At 41.1% G+C, this 8021-nt stretch overlaps 1 protein-coding gene across 1 annotated transcript in view; it reads right to left on the reverse strand.

Annotated features, from left to right (window-relative positions):
- Window positions 1-7731: 7731 nt before the first annotated feature.
- The window catches only part of LOC146576133 (nuclear GTPase SLIP-GC-like), a 22434-nt gene continuing 22144 nt past the window's right edge, over window positions 7732-8021 (reverse strand). The window contains exon 22 of the mRNA XM_085271177.1: window positions 7732-8021. This exon is cut by the window's right edge and continues 297 nt beyond it. The gene's annotated coding sequence lies outside the window, so the exon portion shown is untranslated.

Below are 8021 nucleotides of genomic sequence, written 5' to 3' on the forward strand. Positions count from 1 at the left end.
AGTTAGTTCTCTGCATTCCACAGATGGTTCAAATGCTCATATCTCACTTCTCATTAAGTATTTAGCTGGCATCCTATTTGCATAGCTGAGAACAGAGGGGAGAAACGTGTAGATGTGTACGAGGTGGCTAACGAAGTGGCCTGGAGATTGCATGGATGGATTCTTGCCAAGCAACGCCCCACCTGCTTGCACCCGCCACTTACTCCCAGTCGTGACTGCCCCCAACCCCCTAGCTCATTGAGTGTGCCCACTCTAAAAGCTCACAAATTCTGCTCCCTTTGACAATGGTTAGGTCAGCCTAGATAAAGCACGTCCATTAGAGGCAATCGAGCCGGCAGGACAGAGTGACAGAGACAGACAGGAGGGCAAAACAGGAGGGGAAGGAGTAGGAAGGCTTTGACAAATACCAAAGGTGGCCATAACTCTGCTTGTCTTCCTGGGAAATTTTTGCATGCTTTTTTTTCCTTAGAGCTTGATAAGTGTCTCTGAATTAAATGGGTTTTAATTAGCAGTCATTAAGAAGTTCATTAGCATATTGCCTGGCTGTTTGGCTGTTTCGATGGGGATGATGGCGCTGCTCTCCGGGGCTCGCTCTGTCTTTTTACCGTGGCAGTAGTGCGTTTGGGTTTAAAGGAGAGGAAGCAGACATTTAAAGAGAGAGTGTGGATTTAAAAAGGAGAGAAAGCACAAGAGAGGGAAAAATCTGATCTGGACACTTTGCACTTGTTTCTAATTTTTTCTGACCTTTCTCACCTCCTCTCATTCTGCACCTTTTTCTCTCTCACTTCTGCATCCTCCCCATTTTGCCCACATCTCTCTCTCACTGTCAGTGGTTACTTTGTGGTTATGTGGTGATGGAAGCTGATAGCTGGCAGTTGAAGGCTGTTCTGTAGGGCTTAAGAAGAATCCATCTGTGACTGCGCGGTTGCAGTTTAGTCAGATGGTGAAGACTGGCCTGCTGAGGTGGCGTTACAGAACGGTACTCGAGATGAAAGCACAGGACATGGACAACAAAAGCCATGATAGTAGCACAGTTATAGAAGCAGATAGTATTTGGTGGCTAGGCTGTTGTACTTACACTGCTTGAGAAATTGTGTGGAAATGTAGCATGGTTAAGCAAGACAAGTGACTGTGTGTGTGTGTGTGTGTGTGTGTGTGTGTGTGTGTGTGTGTGTGTGTGTGTGTGTGTGAGGGTGTTTTATGGAGAGACACATGGAGATAAAAAAAAGCTTCTTATTTGTTTATTTACTTTATGGTTGTGGTTCACTCATGTCATAACTGCTGCTGTGTTTCTTTAATTCATTACTGTAAAATTGTATACAAAAGTACACACTATATTTAGTCTTATTTACTTATTATTAGTCCTATTTTTAGAGTTTTTTCAGTTTAAAATAATGATATAAAGAATATATAAATAAATACACCAATTGTGCTCACCTTGATAAAAGCTTTGGTCACATTCTCACACAGATAACCAGACCTATCAGCATGCACCAATATCTTTTATGAGAATGATTAGAGTTTGGAAATGAGGAAATGCGCTGGCTTCCCTCACATGAAGACATGTACAAATTAACCTTCCTTTAATCTCTCTTTCTCACTGCTGAACATACATGAATGCAAAGACATACTGAGCAAGATAAGTATTGTGAAAGGAATATATTTGCTGTGATTTGAATTGCATATGTGAGTACTGTGAGAGATCAATAGCTCCAGTTTCCCCTCCAAATCACCTATCCCGCATCCTCCTCTTCTTTCTTTACCTCTTTAAATCAGGCTTTTCAGCTCTGTTTCGATCTTTACCTTTATTTACGCTATCGTTTCCTTATTTGTGCATTACTCTTTCCTTTTTAATCTCCCCCATCTTGCCTTGTTTTCTTTTCCTCCCCCATGTTCTAAAGTTGGCTCAGCCCATGGCAGACTGCTGCCAATACAGACTGATTAGCTATAAATCTTGCCTCAGTGACCAGTTACCTTACAGAGATCAGACAGACAGAAAGACACACATGAGAGGAGGCTGAGCGAGTGTGTTTGTGTTATGCTGTGTGTGGGTACAGCCAACCTAGATCTGTCCGACTTACCGAGCCTTATTAATACAGCAATGACTGATACTCTCACTTTCAATCCATCGTGCTGTTAGGATGCCTGGGTCGTTGACCCAGGGTTTTTGAGTTTATTATATTATTTATACTTTCTAGTCTTTGGTTTCTTTGAGTTCTGTCTTATGGTTTATGTCTGTCTTCTCTAGTTGTTCTGTCTCCCCTGTCACCTGTATCCCCTTGTCTAGTTCGCGTCTCTGTGTATCCTTAGTTCCTATATCCCCGTGTCCAGTCAGTGTCTGTGTCTGCCCTGGTCCCACGTCTCTGTTCCCTCTGTAGTGCCTGCATGTGAGTCTGTGTCTTTGTTCAGTCTGTGTTATGTGTTTCCTGTTTTACTTTGAAGGTCTCTGTCTTATCTCAGTGTGTTCAGGTTACGCTTCTTTGGTCTCGTCAGTTCTGATTTGTCCCAGCTGTGTTTCCCTCCTGTTACTCATTCCCTGATTGCTCCCTCTGTGTATTTAAGCCCTGTGTTTCTCTGTGTCCGTGTTGCGATCTACCGTTTATTTTGCTGTGTGTTTTGTCAGTCCGCCGGTGTTCGTTTATTTTGACTTTTTTCCAGTTATGTTATGTTTGAGTTCAATATTAAAGCTGTTTCGGTTTAAGTTTGTTTCTGGAGTCTGCACCTTGGGTCCTATTCCTGTTTGCACACAGCCGTCACTTAACACGTGCACCCAGTTTAAATATTAAGCTATAACCAAAAGCCAGGCCGATGACCTGAGCTTTTCCTGTTCTCGAGCCTGTTTGAATGGGAAACACTTGTGCTCATAATCTTTTGACTAATCCCACAGGAATGTGTCTGTGTGTTTGCGTGTGTGTGTCTTTACTCTCTTTGCTCTTCTTTCACCTGCTAGCGCACAATCAGCTCTGTCAACTAGTGATGGGCAGATGAAGCCCCATGAAGCACTGAAGCTTTTCATCCAATTGGTTCACCCCAACGCGAAGCTTCATGAAGCTTCATTTGCTCTAGCAGGACACCTACTGGACGTAAAAATAATAGCTGGCATGAATTTGAAGAGTGTGGCATTTTGCACACAGCCTGTAAATGTCAACAACAAAAGGAGTGTGTAAAACACCTATAGTGTAGTGATGGCAGTATACTGTGTATATTTATGCTGGCAGTATGGAAAATGATTATTTGCGGCAAAGTTCGAACCGCTTCATGAACCAGTCACGTGGTACAGCCGGGCAGCGAGGCTTCGGACGTCATCATTTTCAGCTCCTCCCATAAATGAAGCAAGCCTCGATACGCGCTTCGCGGAAACGCCCCCTCCATTACTCGACACACGCTCCGAAGCCTCGATACAGAACGTCCCATCACTACTGTCAACATCATTAGCTGAGGCGGTTTTCACATCAAAGTTAACAACAAGCTAACATTTTGTACATCGAGAGAGTTTAACCGGACATTATTGGGACTATTGCTTAAAGATGTTTGATGTGTTGCTGGTTGTTTTATGAGATTTTGTGAGTTAAATGATTAATTCATCTATCTAAATGAGTAAGGGGTCCATAAATATTCCTGATCTCTGAAATATTCTCTAATTCATTAAAATGCTCAATTTGAAATGTGAAGTGTCTGACACATCTTTGGATTGTGGGAGGAAGGTGGAGTCTTCAGAGGGAAACCCCTGTGAAAATGGGAAGAGTGTCCAAACTTCACACAGAAATGGCCAGCACTCAAATTATGTGCAACTGGAGATTGACCTATATGGAAGATTTCCCTAAGTAGCTCTGTAAAATCACAAGAATGCACAAAACACCCAGCCCTTTTCATAAACCTTTAAACACTAGTGCAGATTATATTTGGCTCCTGCCTCTTAATTTTGGAACATAATTGATTTATTTTCTGTTGAGACAAGGGAGGCAGTGATGAGAACTATGAGCAGACAGCTTGACCTTGGCAGTCGGACTCCACAGCTTTGCTCTGTTGAGTGCAGAGAATGGTCTTAAGCTACTCCCACAAGTGGTGCGATTGTCGAACGGACAGACAAGGAATCTGAATTATTTTCTACTTTTATCAGACCTTCCATGTGTACTACACCACGTCCTTTAGCTATTTGCTCTTAACAATGCCTCCCTGCACATGACCATCTGAGAAGACTTTTCCTTCTTTTTTGCTTTTTTTATGCAAGGATGATTAGGCCATTTTCACACTCTCTATTGATATACTTATCAATCCTCATGATACATGTTTTCTTGTTACTGCTAGTGCATACACATTGAAAATTATTACTATATCAGCAGCTTCAGGTGCAAGAGGGCACAACCGGATTCTATAACTATTTTGGAATAGCTTTTTCACTTCCTGTTAACTCGAGAACGTGTAATCATATTTGATGGATTTTATCAGTAAGGAGATCAAACTGATCAAATCCTTGTTTTAACTTACAGTGTTTTTACTGCTGTGTATTCTCACTGTGACGACCCACTGCACCCTGCCTTCCTTTTGGGTCATGTGTGTCTTGTTTGCAGGCATTGAAGAGGCGGAGTTCCCATTTACAATCAGTGACACTGGCAACACCTGGGCCAGTGTGCCAGGACACTATACAAAAAGCCTTTAGGGCATAGCCCTGCCTATCGTCTATCATGTCGGCCGGCCTTGTGGGATTTTGAACAGCTGTAGCTGCTTCTTGTTCTTCGATAAGCCAGGTCCGAGCCAGCTCCAATCAGCCAGAAAAGTTATTGTGGTTCCGAATTGGTAGATGTCCTTCAAAATCCTCCATTGAGACTGTCAAATTCAAATTTTATTTGTCACATACACAGTCATACACAATACGATATGCAGTGAAATGCAACTGCTCGTGACCTAAAATAAAAGACTATGAATAGGATAGAAAATACATATGAAAATTAAAATGAAGGGTAAATTTAACTAGGAAAGAATAAAATAAAATATAAAAATTAAAGTTAAAAATAAAATAACTGTACAACAAAATACACAATATAGAAAATATAAAAGAATATATGAAGAAATACAGAACAATAATAGCAGCTGTACGAGTAATAAATGGTAATGAAAGAAATGTAATGTCCAGGGTTGTGCAATCCACATATTTAAGTGTCTTGTGCAGTGCAAATATGCTTAAAAGTGATTTATTTAAGTGAGTGATTTGATTTGATGACCACGCGGTGTAGTTGTGCAGTGGCCACTAGTGTAAACAAATGTCCAGTGTGTGTGTAAAAACCATATGTGTGGGTCAGTACTATGTGGTGGTGTGATTGAGAGACTGTATCGCCTGCGGGAAGAAGCTCCTCCTCAGTCTCTCTGTGTTGGTCTTCAGGGAGCGGAATCGCTTTCCTGACCTCAACAGAGAGAACAGTCTGTTGTTGGGATGGCTGAGGTCCTTCACGATCTTCCTGGCCTTGGTCCAGCACCGCCTGCTGTAGATTGAGTGCAGGTCAGGGAGCTCGGAGCAGATGGTGTGCTCAGCTGATCGCACAACCCTCTGTAGCGCTCGTCTGTCCTGCATGGTGCTGTTCCCGAACCAGGTTGAGATGTTCCCCGTCAGGATGCTCTCTATGGTGCAGGAGTAAAAGTTCCTGAGCACCTTGGAGGGCAGTCGGAAGTCTCCCAAGTGTCTGAGGTGGTAGAGACGCTGTCGGGCCTTTTTCACCACAGTGTTGATGGATCTGCCGCTTTGACCAAGGTCAGAGCCACATCACCAGGCTCCTGATTGGTTGTCGCGGCACGTTTTGACGCTGGAGTTCAGATTTTTCCAACTCAAGCGGTAGACGTGAAACACGCGTATGCACAAAATGCAACACAAAAACTGACGCACATGGTTTTATTCGCGAGCCAAACGCGCCAGACGCGTACACTGACGCCCGTTTCTCACGTTTTCGTGATGCAAATCTGCTTCCAAATTTTCGCGGGACACGCAATCGCGTGTCATCGCGCTTTTTCCATTGACTTTACATGTAAACCTGACGCTCTGGCCGCCTCTATCGCGTTCGGTGTGAACACACGGTTAGAGTGTGGAAAACCTCTAAACCTCAGGCTTAAAATGACCAACAGTCTCCTTTAAAAAGGACATAGTCACAGGCTCAAACCTGTCAAGGACAGCAAAGCAGGAAGCAGAGACTGAGGGGTCATGAGCACAAGGCAAGATTTGAGCCCTTGTGGAGGAGACCTTCTCAATAAAAAAAATGTAAAAAATTTTCACAGGCTTCAGACGAGGGCTTGATACAGTCGATATGTGGTGCACTAAGAACAGAGTTAATAGTTAAAACACATGGGTTGTGACAATTTGACAGAATAATGTCAGATAAGTGTTTCTTTTGGCATCTTTTACAGTTTTTTGATATTGAAGCCAACAGTCCTTTAGCATCTCGAATGACACTTGTAGTTGGTCCTTTTCCCACTTGCGTTCAGCTTGACGGTACTCACATCTGACAGCTTGGGTCATGTCGTTCAGCCAGGGCTCAGATTTAGCTTTAGGCAGTTTGGTTTTTAATGGAGCGACAGTGTCCAAAGCAGTCCAACAGGTGGAATAAAACCATGAGCTCAGTTCCTCAGTCTGGCTGCATAAAAACTCTGGGATTGTACAGTTCTGGTTAAAAACTGTTGAAAACCCAGGAGCAGCATGAGGTTTAACTGAGGTACAGGCAAGAGGAACTTCAAACATTACAGGACTGTGGTCAGAAAACACAGCATCACAAATCTCTACGTTAAAAACATAAAAACTATGAGTTAAAACAGGATCAAGTATGTGTCCACGTTCATGTGTGGGACCAGTCAAACATTGCACCAGATTAAAAGAATAAATTTAAAAAGCTCTTTGCCATGGGCATATCAGGACAACACACATGAATATTAAAATCCCCAACAATAAGAACACAATCATATTTTGGCATGTATTCAGCCAAGAAGTCATTCACAAAGTCCTTATTTTATTTTGGAGCAGCCCAGCTGAAACACAGACAGTTTAAAGCTGGTGAATGACGGGGTTGATAGCTGCTTACATTTAAAATGACTTTAAAAATCGTAGCTATTCCTCCTCCTTGGCCCAACGTACGCAGGGAATTAAAGTAGCAGCAATTGTTATTGATCTATAAGGAAGAATATTATTTTTCTGTATTTGATTCTTTTAGTAATTTAAATTATTTTAAATTATTTCATTTAATTTGTATCTATATATTAGCTTAAATTGAAATGGATAAATGAACAACTGTTTACTGGAAATAGTTTTGGTGATTTGCAGTATTATATTGTGAAACTGACTCTAAAATTTGATTCATATATTTTACAATTTCAAAACTTAAATTTTTATATTTTAATGAGTGAAGAGGGAAAAAGCTATCAAAAGAATGTGAAATTAAACTAAATTATAATAATATTGAGGAAATCTTTCATAGGTAACTTTCCAAGTCAAAGTTTTGTGAACAAAGGGCTATCTTATCACACTGCAGTTGCCCAGGAGATACACAGGAGAAGGAAGGGGGACTCCAAGCAGTTGACAGCAGTGGCCGTATGTGTATATAGTGTTTAGTTTTAGTTTAAAATGCATATCTCAGATTGTGATTTAGTGTTAGTTGAAGCTTGCAACCTGTAAGTAGTTTTTATCAAGCAGCTTAGTTTTAGGGCAAGTAAAGGACAAGAACAAGGTTTGAAAAACATTTTCATCTTACAAAAACACTTAAATCAAGGTTTATTGAACTGTATACAAAATCAAATGTTTGCATGCATATACAGATTAGAAACAACAAAAAATAAAATTATAAACTAGTAGCTGAAGTAGAAGCTGATAGTAATGCTGGTGTATTATTATTCATGACACCCAAAGAAACCAATGTAATGCAGGAAAAAAATTCTGATTCTGAAATTGCAATAAAAAATATTGTGCTATATAAGGCTCAAAGATAAAACTGAAAAACATATCCATAAACTAATGGCTCTCATTTCAATGAACTAAGACTTAACAC

Source organism: Mchenga conophoros, linkage group LG4 (genome assembly GCF_057382185.1).
Source record: "Mchenga conophoros isolate Kocher_MC1m ecotype Shallow Benthic linkage group LG4, M_conophoros_male_GT1.1, whole genome shotgun sequence".
Lineage (NCBI taxonomy): Eukaryota > Metazoa > Chordata > Actinopteri > Cichliformes > Cichlidae > Mchenga > Mchenga conophoros.